General features: G+C 46.1%; 1 protein-coding gene across 1 annotated transcript in view; it reads right to left on the bottom strand.

Moving 5' to 3' along the window:
- Positions 1–14880, bottom strand: part of LOC144763423 (uncharacterized) — a 248452-nt gene that overhangs the window by 157305 nt on the left and 76267 nt on the right. The window contains exon 9 of the mRNA XM_078649006.1: positions 7494–7565. The gene's annotated coding sequence lies outside the window, so the exon portion shown is untranslated. The remainder of the gene's footprint in view (positions 1–7493; positions 7566–14880) is intronic.

Raw genomic sequence — 14880 nt, forward strand, 5'->3', positions numbered from 1 at the left:
AATGTCGCCAAATTGATTCTGGAATTGGATGCCAGCAGTTTGGGCTGGGGAAACATGTTTGAGCAGTTTAGAGACTGGTGAAAAGTAGTCCAGGGAGGAACAGTCACTTCACATAAGTTGTTTAAAGGTGTTGGTAGACTGAACGCCTTTATGAGCACCAAGGATCTTTTGGCGATCACGATGACTCTGATTGATTTAGACAGTTTTACAGATGTTTCCTTTATGAACAGCTTGACCGGATCGAGGTAAAAAGTCCTGGCAGATCTGGCAAAATAGATTTTATATTTCTGTTGGGATCACAAGATACGGTTGAGAGCAGAATACATTCCTGGCATGCAAAATGTAAGGGCGGGTTTGAAATTCAGGTACCTCAGGGACTTCAGCGACTGGAAATTGAATCCAGATGTTGTTAGTCTGTTTCAGAATCTATGAGGTCCTGTATAGGTGGAATTGTTTCCAACCAGGTTAACATATCAGGTACCCAGGTTTTACAGTTGGGGACCAGACCCCCCGGGCTAAGGCGGTAAACGCCTTTCTACAAGATTGGGGGAAAAGGGGGAGGCTATTCTTGTACCACCTTTCAATGATTCAGACAGTGTTGATGAAGGTCAGATCGGAAAGTTGCAGTATCATTCTAGTGATACCCTTTTGGAGGTCTCGGGTTTGGTTCTAGGAGTGATGGAACTCGTGGTAGCAATACCCCGTTTGGTTCCAGTTTCTTAAGGTCTTCTGTGGATTCAGAGGGATAGGAGGGCCTTTTGGGTTTAGAAAGGAAATTGAACCCTCTTGTCTGGAAGATTTCAGGGGCACCAGTAGATATTCTGGACTTTCAGGAAAAACTAAAGAGCTATTGGATGTGTCCTGAGCCCTGGGCCCTGGGCACTAGGAAGAGATACAAGGGGGGTTGGAAAAAGTGGTGTAGATGGTGCATGGAAAGAGGTTTTGATACACTGGTAGCTCCTGTAGCTGGGGTGGCAGACTATTTAGAGAGTTTCTAAAATTCTGTCCTTTCACATAGGACTATTAACTGTTATAGATCAGCTGTTTCTGCCGGACATGTATTTGTTAATAAACTTGCAAAAGGGAGTGACCCACTGATCAGGAGAGTTATAAAGGGCGTAAGATTAAGAAGGCCCCCTAACGCTCATTCTGAATCATTATAGGCCATTAGTCTAGTTTTCAGTTTATTTACTTCCTGAACAGGTAATAATTGCCTCTTTTTTAGACAAATCTTTCTGAAGAAAGCAACTTTACTTTGTCTAATTTCTTTTAGAAGGGTTTCTGATGTTAAAGCATTAGAGACTTTGAATAGATTCTATTCTCCTGAAGAGGTACATTGTGACATTTGGAAAAGGACTAAAACAATGTCTGAAACAGTTTTTTATCCTTATTTACATGAGTGTGAAAAGCTATATGTAGTGAAATGTATGAGATCATTTGAGAGTAAGGTGCTGGAGTTTAGGGCAGATGGTGAGGAACAGTTCTTACTGCCTTACATCAAACCCTATAAGGCAGTCTCCACAGCTACTTTAGGTAGTTGGGGGAGAGTAGTAATGAGTGGAGGTAGTGTCCTGTGGGGCGAGCTGTCTCCATTCGGTTAGTCGGATGTCTGTGGTTGTAGTGGGGTTGTTGTGTTGCTTCAAGAAGTCAGTGGCCTTGGGCCTAAAGTTTCTGTAGATATTGCAAGAATTGCAGAATTCCTGTGAGGGTGTAATGTTTGTTGCAGCTGAGGGGTGGGAGAATTCTTTGACGATGTTAAAGAGTTCTTTGCTGTTATTGGAGCTTGAGTCGATGTGTGAGGCTAAGGCATGTTTGTTAAATTCTCTCAACTGTCTGTAGTAGAGGTTGAGGGTCGTTTTGAAGGCGATCTTGTCAGTTGTTTCCTTGCTGGTGCACCATCTCCTTTCCAGTTGTTTACAGTACTGTTTAGTTTTTCTGAGGTCTTCAGGTTACCAGCTAACCTGCTCAGTGGACCTTCTGTGGGTTGTTGCCAATGGGAGCGATGCTGTTAACGCAGTTGGAGATCCAATTGTTGACGTTTTTGGTAAGGTTGTTGGAGGACATGAGATGGGTGGTGTTGAGAGTATTGATCTATGTGTCCTTTGAGACTTTGATCCAGCTGCGGTGGAGGGCATTGGGCAGACTGGGGGCAGCAGTCCATGAGCTGGTGATGTTGAAGTGAATGATGGTCACCCCAGTTCCGTGGGGTGGATGTACTTGATGCAGTTGCCGGAGGTGTAGATTGGGTCTAGTGTGAGGCCTGTGGTGTGTGTGGGGTTGTGAACGAGTTGGGTAAGTCTGATGTTGTTCATGCTGTTGAGGAAGTTGGTAGTGTTGGTGTCATTGTTTTCCTCGAGATGGAAGTTGAGATAAAGTTCAGATCAAGGACAAACATAAGGTCTTTTAACTGGCAATATTATCTACCGAATACAGTCTCCTGGAGAGTATGAGGAGCATGTGCATATAAATTATAAAATATTAATCTGGTAAATTTAGCTAGCCAAAAAATATCAAGCCCTCTTACAACGTCCTTGAGGAGTTTATGGCAAGGCTGACTGCAAATCTATATAATGACCTTGAGATCTATTTTTGCTTTCCGCAGTACCTATGAAATTGTCGCCTGTTCTGGGCCAATGGAGTTGTACTGAGTGTGATCACGAGCCTTATCAGGCACCACACTGATCGAAGACATTGTAAGATCACCATCATAAGCGGTCACATTTACTGAACTTATTCACTCTACAATGGTAGGTAGGGGATATGATTAATGAAATGGGAGAGCGGGTTAAAGAAGCAAAAACGAAGTGATTTCTGACGTACCCAATATGCGAAAGAGGAAAAGGGTAAATACTGCTAGGAAATCTCAATGGCTTGGTGAGGTATTATGGACTGGATTGCTTAGTTATGGATTGCAAGTTGATGAGATTGTGATGAGATTGTGATGAGATTGTATTTAGGAAAACTTCAATGTAGGAGAACTGTAAATAGCATGCAAGGATGGCTACTAAAACACTCAAATACACATTTCCTTTGTTATCCATTAAAATACCTTTACTCTTACCAATCTTCTCTAAGCAACATGATGTGTGGGATTGTATAACAGTGAGAAGCATCTCTGTCTAATACTGGTTCTAGAAGGCAGTACAGGAAGCTGACAATAATATAAAAAGGATTTCAGACAAGATCAAGGCCAAACCCATCCTTTAGCAATGACACCCACACTTGCGGTATGCCTGCAAATAAATACCCCTAATTTTGTTTGTCAGAATATCACATTTTTAATATTGAGCTACCATAATATTGTAGAAAAACTTTAACTAAAATATTGATAATTAAGATTACAAAGCTTAATTTAGATTACTTATTATTATTCTAATACCTATACTCCTTTAAGATGTACATATCACTAAGGTACCTAGACATGGAGTTGTGTTCATATGGCACTACTTTATAGACACCTGAAAGTGCTTGCATCTCTTCGGTATTTGGAGAAAATATTGGAAGCACAAATATCGTGGGACAGAATATCATGTCAAAAATATCAAGAATACCATGTAGGTCAGTTTCTAGAGTAAGTAAAGTTTTACTATATATAACTTCTCTTATGTAGCCTGACGATATATATATATATATCTTCAAGGTACATAGATTTGGAGTTGAGAATAGTACATTTATAGTTACTTAGTTGCATTTACCGACTCGATATTGTTGGCACAATAGTCTGTCCACAATATATTTGTGTTTCTGATTTTGTCACTAATCAATCTCTTCAAATTTTCTTCCTAGTGACTTCTAATAGGAAGACTGTCCATTTAAATATGCATTGTAAATATTCCTCTTTGTAAATGAGGGGTCAGTGGTTTTTATTACCCTTGCTAAAACAATATTTGAAGTTTATAAACTTTTGAAATACTCAAACAGACCCTCCAGGACTTTTGCAGTTTGCTATAAAATCACAAAATCTTCAGTTTTGCAAAAAAAGGCTGCACTATTTATAAAAGTGCCCACTAAATTTGGGAATGTGATCCGATGGGTGTTTTTGTGAGTGAAGAAGCTGACATATGGTTGTGAAAATGTAGATGAAGGGGTCAATTCCCAACATATTGGAAACTAGGACATCTTGTGGCCAGGGATGGATATTGATTTCAACTTATCTCCATTATAAAGTTCAAAGGTGAACAGTAGATTGTACTTTTTTTTAAATAAATAAAAAGGAATTGGGGGTTCAAAATTAGAATTAAGGGAAAGTGAAATGAGTACAAGTCTCGGGAAGAGAGTTAAGATGTTAGAAGTCATGACGCGGAGATTAAAGGCTCAAGGAGTGATTTGGGTGTCCTCTGGAAAACTTACAGTCCTCATTTAGTGGCCATGGCGAGTGAGTCTGATTTGGTTTGCCACCACTTCCTGAATTGATTTCTTATGAGCTATATGTTGTGAGATTAGCATTAACCGGAGTAATTTCTCCAAGACATCGAATGTTTGTAGTGTGGACATCATGAGTGTACTCATACGTTCATTCATTCTCACCCACAGCCAGGGCCATAGCACAGGCCCCTACAGCCCATGCGGTGCAGGAGACCCCAGTCCTTCTGCCTTCCTCCATTCAGCCAAAGGGCAATTAAAATCAGTGGGATAAGGGAGACTCAGGGGCCCTTCATCAAATTCTGCAGGGGCCCCATCATTTTGCGTTAAGCCACTAACACCTTATAGCAAGGTCCAGTTAGTTGAATCTTTCTCATAATCTTAGGCATTGGAATGGGGAGAGCAACATGTTCCGTCCCCCATGCTAAACATCTATAGGATTCCGTTGGATGTCACCTGCTCGTGCAATCTAGTACTCAAGACTGATTGAACTGGTTAATTGGGGAATCGCTATGGAGCAAGAGCGATGCATACATTTCATGACTTGATTACACCCATTTAAAGAAATGTTAGCTTATTTGCTTAAAAGGAGGAACAAGTGAAATGAACACAATACCTCGTGTCTATATTTATTACCCAAGAGGGTTCCTAATACCATCTGCTTCATACTATGTTTTCCTGATATATAAATGTTGCAAAATAAGGAATTGCCTTTTGCGCCAGTCTCATTAAAGCTTTAAGGGCCAGATGTAGGTGGCTAAATACCGGTCGGTAACGTCGAAATTCGTTACATTTCGGCGTTACCGACCTGTATTTAGCCATGTGCGATGTAGGTGACGTTAAACCTACATGCAAAATAAGAAATTGCAAAATAGCGATTCCTTATTTTGCTCTTGCAAATGCAATGTACGTAGCACTAAAAACAGTGCACCTCAGCCTTAAGGAATCGCTATTTACCACCAACTTCAAGTTGGTGGTAAGTAGTGATTTCCTTACAAAAAGCACTTTTTTGCTTTTTTTAATGTGCTATGTGGCACACATCCATGCGCTTAGGCATGGATGTGCGCCACAAGGGCACACATGCACATTTCAGGGGTGCAACAGGGTGTCCTTTGGACACCCTGGCACCCTTGAAATATCTCCCGTTATTATCTCTTCCCATTCATTCCTATGGGCCTCCTAGCCCATAGGAATGAATGGCTAGGTATTCTTTAATAACGAATCGGAATTACTGATTCATTATTAAGGAATGTTAAGGAATCACTAATATTGTAGCGATTCCTACCTACATTCCATTTAGCGAGTCCATGTTTAGTGCTTTGAAACTATACAAATATGACAGCGTGCTGCAAATCTCCTAAATGAATATATAAATAAATAAATACACAAATAAATAGGAGACAGTGATTTCGTTAGTAGCACATCAAAAGTGGAGCAGAATTCAGTACTTACCGATTGCAATCTAGGGCCCACAGCCCATGTTGCAAACGGTGGGCCAAGGGAGGTATTATTTTATGCAGAATAGCAAAATAGGGTGCTGCAAAAATACTGATAAATTTACAAAGTTGTTCCACAAAATGTCCATATTTGTGTCGCAAAATTTACTAATACATGCAATTTATTTTGGGTCTGCTCAATGAAGACATATGATGGATGACTAACTAAAGAACACTGTCCATGTTTTTATCCCATAGGTTTCCAGTCTGTTTAGAGCACTATCTTATTTGAATGCAAACAAAATTCTCCATTTCAATGATGCCTAATATTGCTCTTGTTTTACTTGTATTATACTTTTACACTCTTCATGCAAGAGGACTATAGTTTAATTAACCGTGCGCCGGCGATGTCAGACAATAGAGTTAGAGACAACTTTTCCCCTTGTGTTTCATCAGCATGTATTGAAGATAGGGAGCACAAAATGCACGTGGAACATTGGACATCTCCTGAAGGTACTTGGATGGAAAATGTATGGCCAGTGTAGGAGCAATTTACTCCATGAAGCATTTTGGTCTCTTGATCTGTGCCCCAATCCTTAACATATAACAGCTCATTGGCACTGGTCGCAGGATTGGATTGGGAATTCAAAGCTGCACGGGCAAAACATTTCAGACTAGCCCGGTTTCTCTCCTCTTGCTCTCTTTCCTTCCATCTCACAGCTCACCTATTGAAAGGAAAAGTGCACCTTCTCTGTAATAGGATTCTAGGATGGTTATTATATCTATGGCACTATGCTTCATTCTCTATGAAACTGTTGATTCACATGCAATTGTAATGTTCTCAAAAAGAACATCTTTAACAGAGCTTGAAATTGGTGGAGGTGTTATTAGAGATCAGACATCGATGACAACCCAGGTACATTAGGATGCACTAAAATGTTTTCCTTGGTCTTTCTCAAAATAGACATCCATTTGTACATCGTAGATGAGGTATCCATGACCAAACACATGCACTGTCTCAATCAAGAGGACTGTAAGCGTGAATCACAGGCCAAAAGAGAGAACTTTCAATTAATGCTCTGTGACCAATCTAGATCTGAGATATCCTCTGGAGTGCTCAGGAGCCTGGGTGTCCAAACATGCTTTTTGTAGATCTACGGTACAAATGTCCTCTCTTGATGGTACCTCAGAGTCACCATAAACCAATTGTTGCCGTTTGATGAATCTGTTCCATTCCACCCCCATTTCGGTGAAGGTGTGAGGAATAAGGCGAGGCAGAAGAGAGAGGATGTGGAGATGGATAACTGTACCTTTCATCGAGCTATGACGGGAAAAACAGGAAAAGGCAATAGTAGCCCAACAAGATGCAGTGGGAGGCATGCCCTAAGTATGAAGTACACCTATATGGTTAGGAAGGATCAATGTGACATCTGCAGGGAATGTGGCAGTGGATAGGAGGATGAACTGAGAAAAGTAAAGTTTTTTTTAATTTGAATTAGATTTTATAAAAGGCATTGAAGCCATGTTGAGGACATATACAAATGATAACTTTGGAGACGAGGGTCTAATGTTATCAAGCATGACCCAGGGACTAAGGATGACATTGAACTTACAGTGGGTCTTCTAGTAGAGGACAATAGTGACAGTTTGCTCATTACTCGCATCCCCCATCCACTCACACCCCCTTCCACTTACCCTTTCAGATTGGTCACCATAAGGTACAAGACATCGATTTTGTATTTCATCCTGTGCAGATCCCAGCGGCTTCTGTGAGGATACCAAAAGAGGGCATCAGTCAATCTGTCAAGACCCTAAGATCCAATCCGGGGACCACCATATACTCACACTCCCTTCCTGAAGACAGAAAATGTATCTCTTATGCTTGTTCAAGAGTCCCATGGATACTCTACCTGAGCAGTAAGCTGATCACAGACTATGGATATTCATCATAGTCATTAGGAATAATACATTAAATAGCAATGTTTATTATTCCAGCCCAGATGAATATAGTTTTGTTAACCCCTTCGCTGCGGCGGCAATTCCGCCGCAGCGCTAGGGGGGAGGAGGGCCGCGCGGCGCTCCATACTCGTGACGGAACCGCTCCGTCACGAGCCTCGGGTGGGCTGTGCTGGTGACGGAGTGGTTCCGTCACGGCCCCGCCCACTCAGTTGGAACGCGCCGCGCCGTGACGGAACCGCTCCGTCACCAGCACAGCCCACCCGGGGCTAGTGACGGAGCGGTTCCGTCATGAGCATGGGAGGGGTTAACCCCTTCCATGCTCATGACGAGCTGAGCTCGTCATGAGTTGCGCCGCTCGCATGCTCATGACGAGCTCAGCTCGTCATGTAACGCGGCTTTTTAAAAAAAGCCGCACAGCGTGAGAAAAGCCGCCGCACGCATGCGGTTAAGGAAGCTAAACGAACAATGATAACGCCAATATGTTTGGTTTGCATTTTAAATCCTGACAAAAATATTTTTTAAAAGCCTACTTTTATATTAAATGGATTTATGTGTTAGAGAATTTAATGTATTCTGAGGTCAGTGGGGGCTGTGCCGCTAAGGTGGAGGAACGTCACCCCACTGCTTTTAAGCACTGTGACTTAAAGAAAAATAAAATGATAACTGAATGTTATTATTATTTTATTTGTTCCAGCTACTTTGCGAGCGGGCGGGCGGGGCTGCCCTGCTGTCAGAGCAGGGCAGGGGAGGAGTGGTGCGCACACTGAAGGGCAAATTACGCTTTGGGCGGCCCTCTGGGGCCGGCCAAACCGTCCTGCGCACTTTCCATTTTTCCATCCAGGCTGCATTACAGCCTGGGTGGAGAACATGCCCAGGCCCCAGGCCCCCAGTCCCCATCTAAACACCAAACCATGGCGCTGAGACCAATCACAATGCTGTATTGCAGCGATGTGATTGGTAAGAGGAGCCTGGGTGCTTGCCAATCACAACGCTGCATTGCAGCATTGTGATTGGTCAGGGGAGCCTGGGTTTGCTTCCTGGTTTCTGTTCCAACCCAGAGGAGAAACGGAGGTGGTGATATGGTAAAGTTAGTGTTTTTTATTTATATTTTTTACATTTCCCTTCCTCCCCACCCGATGCGTGTCAGCCGCCACTTCATGAGTTAGTGTATGTTTTGGGAAACGGAATATTACACCAAACAACTATACGCTACAGTGTAAGCGAAGTACTCCATTGGGTGAAGCCAACACCTGCTCTATGTATATTTTGAAGAATTGGTAATAATATGTACTTAAAACAGCTACAGTTTTAACCCTGCCCTAATAAAAAGAGCTTGCTCCAAGCAGCAATTTTAAAGTGCTGAAAGCAAAGCAAGGGAGATAAACATGTGAGAGTCAAGCAAATTTTACAGATGTATATACATTAAAAACAAATGTAGATACCATATTTCTAAATACAATAAGGTATCTGGAGGCCAGTAAACAGAGCTTTGTGTTATCTATCATGAATGAAACCACTATAGATAACCAGAAAATGTGGCAGCGGCAACACTTAGGCAGCATGGGGTAACAATGGCCTTGTGAGGTAAGTGGCATGTAACAATGCAGCTATAAGGAGCAGGGCCGGACTGGGAACCAAAACCGGCCCTGGCAAAGTGCTCGGCCGGCCCCCCTCCTACCCCTGGGGGAGGGGGGGGGATGCCACCAAGCTCTTTACCAGGGCCGCTTTTCCGCCGAATTTGTTACAGGGCCGGTTTTGCAGCTTTGCTGCAAAAACGGCCCTGTCACAAAAACGGCCCCCAGGGGCCCAAAAACGGCCCCCACCCTTGCGGCCGACCGGGGAATTGCCCGGTGCCCGCAACGGCCAGTCCGGGCCTGATAAGGAGCCAGGACCAGTACGATTAGCCACATTAGAGAAACAGCATTATTGGAGGCAGGAGCCCATGTGCACCGGCGTAGCTAGGGGGGTGCGGGGAGGGGGTGTGGGGGTCGGTCCGCCCCGGGCGGCACCATTTTTGAGGCGGCGGGCCAGCACTGGAAGCCTGTTGCGGCCGCGGCGGCGCCGGCGCCAGTCCTGTCAAGTGTCACGCATCAGGCTTGACACCAATGCATTTCAGTGTGGTAATCTGCATTACCGCACTAAAATGCATTGTCACGTATAACTACTGTGACTCTGAAAGCACAAAGTGTCGTGGACTGCGTGCGCTGTGACAATGGCTGCCTCACCTCACTCAGCTTCACTAGTGCTTCAAAAGTATCACAATTTATTATTGGGAACATTCACCTGCGGCACGGCTCTGACGCCTGACGTCATGAACCAAAGACTAGAATGGCAGTCCCAGTCAGGTTGTGCTAGTAGTTTGCAGCAGATCCTGCTGCTGGAGCGCGGAGTTTGAGGAAGGTGCCGCCCCTCCCTGCTGGCCGTTTTGCTGGTGGCGCCGCAAATTGAATCACAATACTGCTGCAGGCACCTCGCACTGACCCGGGCTGTCGCCTTGCCTGTTGCTCAGCTGTTCATTTACTCCCCGCCGAATTATTGCAGCCGCCCTTACTATTTCTAAATTATAAACTAAATACGGCCTCATTCAGACAAGCTACTGGAGCGTCGAGGACCTGGTACCGCTGACCCTGCAGCTACTTGCAGCCAACTTTGACTTCACGTCTCAAACTACGTGATACTTAATTTACATTTTTCAGTGTTCTCCAATGTTCTGTGCCACCCGGGTTTTTCACGCGACACCTAGTGCGAAGGAGGTTTCAGGCAGGGCGGGGTCTTATTTAGTCCACTATTCAGCCAGGGTTCCACACATACTGGAAAGTTTGTCCCAGGGAGTGCTTTCTTTTGCTGTTTTTTTTTATATGGCGCGAAGGTGACCCGATGGTATAATTGAAGGGTTATACTTGCCCTACAGTTTCATTACAAGGTCAAGTTCATTAGCTGTTTGGCACGTGGAAATTACATTATTTTCCCAGAATCACAATATTTTGGGCCGGTTAGTCGAGATTGGAACCTGGCTCCCAGTGCCAAAGTCAGCAGCCATTGATCATTTTTCCATGACCAGCACTACCATGTTCTGCATCGTGAATGCAGAAAAAAACAACAGATTTGGTTTGCCTTCTTACGTAATTCCATACCAAATTGTAGCAGCTGATGCCCCACACCACTCCTGCAAGGCTTCAGTGACGCTGGAGCTACTGTCCAATTCAGCATCATGATCAAACACACTCATGTATGGTGCCCAACCTCAGAATGAGGAGGGGCGGGACTGGGGGGTGCTGAGAGGTAAGACAGATTTTGTAGCCATCAGTTTTCGGTGGATGTTCCATTACCTGCCATCTCTACATGACGGTTTTCTGCTGTTTGGAGACTTCCTCTAAATTGCATCATAGGCAAGCAATCACCAGTCAGTTCAATGGAGCTCAAATGCCACTTCAGATTATGAGGGCACTAGGTTAGTGCCTTTCCATTTCTGTTACTTTGTTGCAGTTAACGTATTTAAGTTTCTCGTTGGTCAGACGGGTGTAGTTTCTGATATTTATATGTTTTATCTTATCTTCATTGCTTGATTTGGCTCGCAAGAAAGTGTCACTCAAAGTCTTTCAAATGTCACTCATAATTACACTGAAATTATGAAAATGTCACACACAGCACTCTGAAACCTTGGCAGCTATGCGGCAGCCTCTGTGACAGTGTGACCTGCTTCACTAATCACTAGCTGCGGTAACTGCAGGCTGCCGCTGCATGCAGTGCACAGAAACACGGGGCTTACTTTTGGCAATTTAAAGTCCCGCGTTAGCACTGTGCGGCTGTGCCTGCAGTAGTTACCTGACCGTAACCGCAGGAGTACATCAGACAGTGCAGGCTGCAGAAGTGCAGCGCGGCGGCTGCCTAAGTAGTCCCACAGCGTGAGTCGCTCCGACAGTTGTTGGGCCCCCGGTCCCAGCCTCGCTCAGACTAGTCCTCCAGGGCCGTCAATCAGTGGTAGCGTGCGCGGCGCGCGCAACCAATGATGGCCCTGTAAGGACATTTTTGGCCAGCCCTTGCCTCGCGACGGTAGCAGTGACGCGTTACGCGCTCACCGCCCCTACGCTCGCCTCTCGTCGTATCGACGAGTCGGAGACCATTCTTCTTGCTCTGACTCGTCAGAAGCGGTCGCTCCTCTTCACGCTGCTTCCCCGACCTTCACTGTGGTATCGTGACCCGCATTCAGCTGCGCCTGATTTGTAGAATTATTTACATAGCCCTCCATTACCTTACTATTTGTGCAGATTGTCATAGCAGCGTAGCGCTAGTCCCAATTGCGCTAATTAGCATATTAGCATAGCGCTAGCCCTCCATAGCGCGCTGTAACGCTCTGCTTTGTTTGAGGTGCCTGCATTTCACTTTTTGATTCATTGTGCCCAAGTATCTTAGCGTTTTATACATACTTTGTGCCCCAACCCTGCATTGAATTTGGCCGACCGCCATCTTATTTAGCTTGTTGTTGTTTAGCCTTCCCTCCCCGGATCTCCACCCCGCCTCCCGCCTCCCAGCTGCTCCGCCCTCGCACCTCCCCCTCCACTATCTATATATGACAGATGTCTTTTCGCGCAGCGTTCACGCTCAGCGATCGCGCCCCTTGCGCGCCGAAGGCGCACCAAAGGTAAGCCCGTCTACGCCCGTCCGTGCCTGGACCGCGCCCAGCGCCAGACCCCCTGGCCCCCGCCGTACCAAGCCCACTAGATTCACATATGATGCCGCAACTCTCCTCGCCCTCAACCCTGGACGCACACCACAATGCTGCGTAGCCACCCCAGGACGTACCCACGGTCCATTCGCCTGCCACACCTGCAAGTTCACCTGCTTCAGAACCCACACCAAATCCACTTCCTCCAAACACAGCTCCGACTCTAACCACCTGAAGTGCATCCTGCTGAACACCCGCTCGGTCCACAGACACGCAACTGAACTCTGGGACCTACTCGCCACTGCGTCACCGGACATCGCCTTCCTTACAGAAACTTGGATGAACACATCTTCAGCACCCGAAATCGCCATAGCCATACCGGACGCTTACAAGATCATCCGAAAAGACCGCACCAATCAAACAGGAGGAGGCATCGCCATCATCCATAGGAACACCATCAAAATCACGACCAGCTCCGACGACACTCTTGCAACCGCCGAACATCTCCACTTCCAGATCCACACCGACCCTAGGACCACACTTAGAGGCACCCTCATCTACAGGCCTCCAGGAACCCGTACTCAATTCAGCGATGACATCACTGACTTCATCAGCTCACATGCCCTCGCCTCCGAGAACTACATTCTATTAGGAGACCTCAACTTCCACCTTGAAAACAAACACGACAGTAACACCACCTCCCTTCTGGACAACCTGGCCAATCTCGGAATCAAACAACTTGTTGACACCCCCACCCATGTAGCGGGACACACGCTCGACCCTATCTTCACCTCCAGCAAGCACATTTCCTTTGATCGCACCACAGCTCTCCATTGGACGGACCACAGCTGTGTTCACTTCAACTACAAAACCACCCTGACCCACAACCTCCCACAACCTATTCCTCGGAGAAACTGGAACAAAATCACCTCCGACCAACTCCTCACATCACTCAACCAAAACCCTCCCACCCTCTCATTGGACCCAAACCAAGCGGCCACCAAACTCAAGCAATGGATCACCCACAGCGCTGACGAATTAGCACCCCTGAAAAAGCACCAGATCATATCAAGCAGCAAAAAGGCTCCCTGGTTCAATGATGACCTTAAAAAATCAAAGAAGCTATGCCGCACCCTAGAGAAAACATGGAGAAAAAACCCAACCACCGACAACATGGCCACCCTCAAGGCAGCCACCCGCAAACACCACCAACTGATTCGATCCACCAAGAAATCAGCATTCAAGGATCGTCTCGACAACAACGCCCACAACAGCAAGGAACTTTTCAACATCGTCAAAGAATTTACCAACCCCACCACAGCATCTAACGACATCACTCCCTCCCAAGACCTCTGCGACGCGTTATCCTCCTTCTTCTACAACAAAATTGCCGACATTCACAACAGCTTCGAGAACACTTCCTGCGAACAACCCTCCCCACCCCCCTCAGATCCTACACCGCCAACTAACAACCTCAGCGCCTGGAACCCAATCACCACTGAAGACACTATCCGCCTAATGAACTCAATCCACTCCGGCTCGCATACCGACCCCTGCCCCCACCACATCTTCAACAAAGCTGACTCCATCATCGCACCCCATCTTCGTGACGTCATCAACTGCTCGTTCAACTCTGCCACCTTCCCAGAAAGCTGGAAACACGCCGAACTCAGCGCCCTCTTGAAGAAACCCACAGCAGACCCCTCTGAACTTAAAGACTACCGACCCATATCCCTCCTCCCTTTCCCCGCCAAAGTCATTGAGAAAGCCGTCAACGGCCAGCTCGCCGCCTTCCCTGAATCCAACAACTCCCTCGATCCCTCTCAGTCCGGATTTCGAGCCAAACACAGCACCGAAACCGCCCTCATTGCAGCGACAGACGACATCCGAACACTACTGGATAACGGAGAAACAGCGGCCCTCATTCTACTCGACCTCTCCGCCGCTTTCGACACAGTCTGCCACAGCACCCTTATACAACGCCTCAGCAACATCGGCTTACAAGGAAAAGCCTTGGGGTGGATCATCTCATTCCTCGCCGGGAGAACTCAAAGAGTCCGCCTTCCCCCATTCAACTCAGAGGCCACTGAAGTCATCTGTGGCGTACCACAAGGATCATCACTCAGTCCCACCCTCTTCAATGTTTACATGAGCCCACTCGCATCCATTGCGCGCCAACACAACCGTAACATCATCTCTTACGCCGACGACACCCAGTTAATCCTTTCCCTCACCAAAGACCCTAACACCGCCAAAACCAATCTTCACGAAGGCATGAAAGAAGTAGCCGAATGGATGAAACATAGCCGCCTAAAACTCAACTCAGACAAAACGGAGGTGCTCATCCTAGGATCTTCCCCCTCTGCCTGGGACGACTCTTGGTGGCCTTCCGCTCTGGGCACAGCACCCATACCCACGGACCACGCACGTAATTGTGGCTTCATCCTTGACTCCTCT

Source organism: Lissotriton helveticus, chromosome 6 (assembly GCF_964261635.1).
Source record: "Lissotriton helveticus chromosome 6, aLisHel1.1, whole genome shotgun sequence".
Taxonomy (NCBI): domain Eukaryota; kingdom Metazoa; phylum Chordata; class Amphibia; order Caudata; family Salamandridae; genus Lissotriton; species Lissotriton helveticus.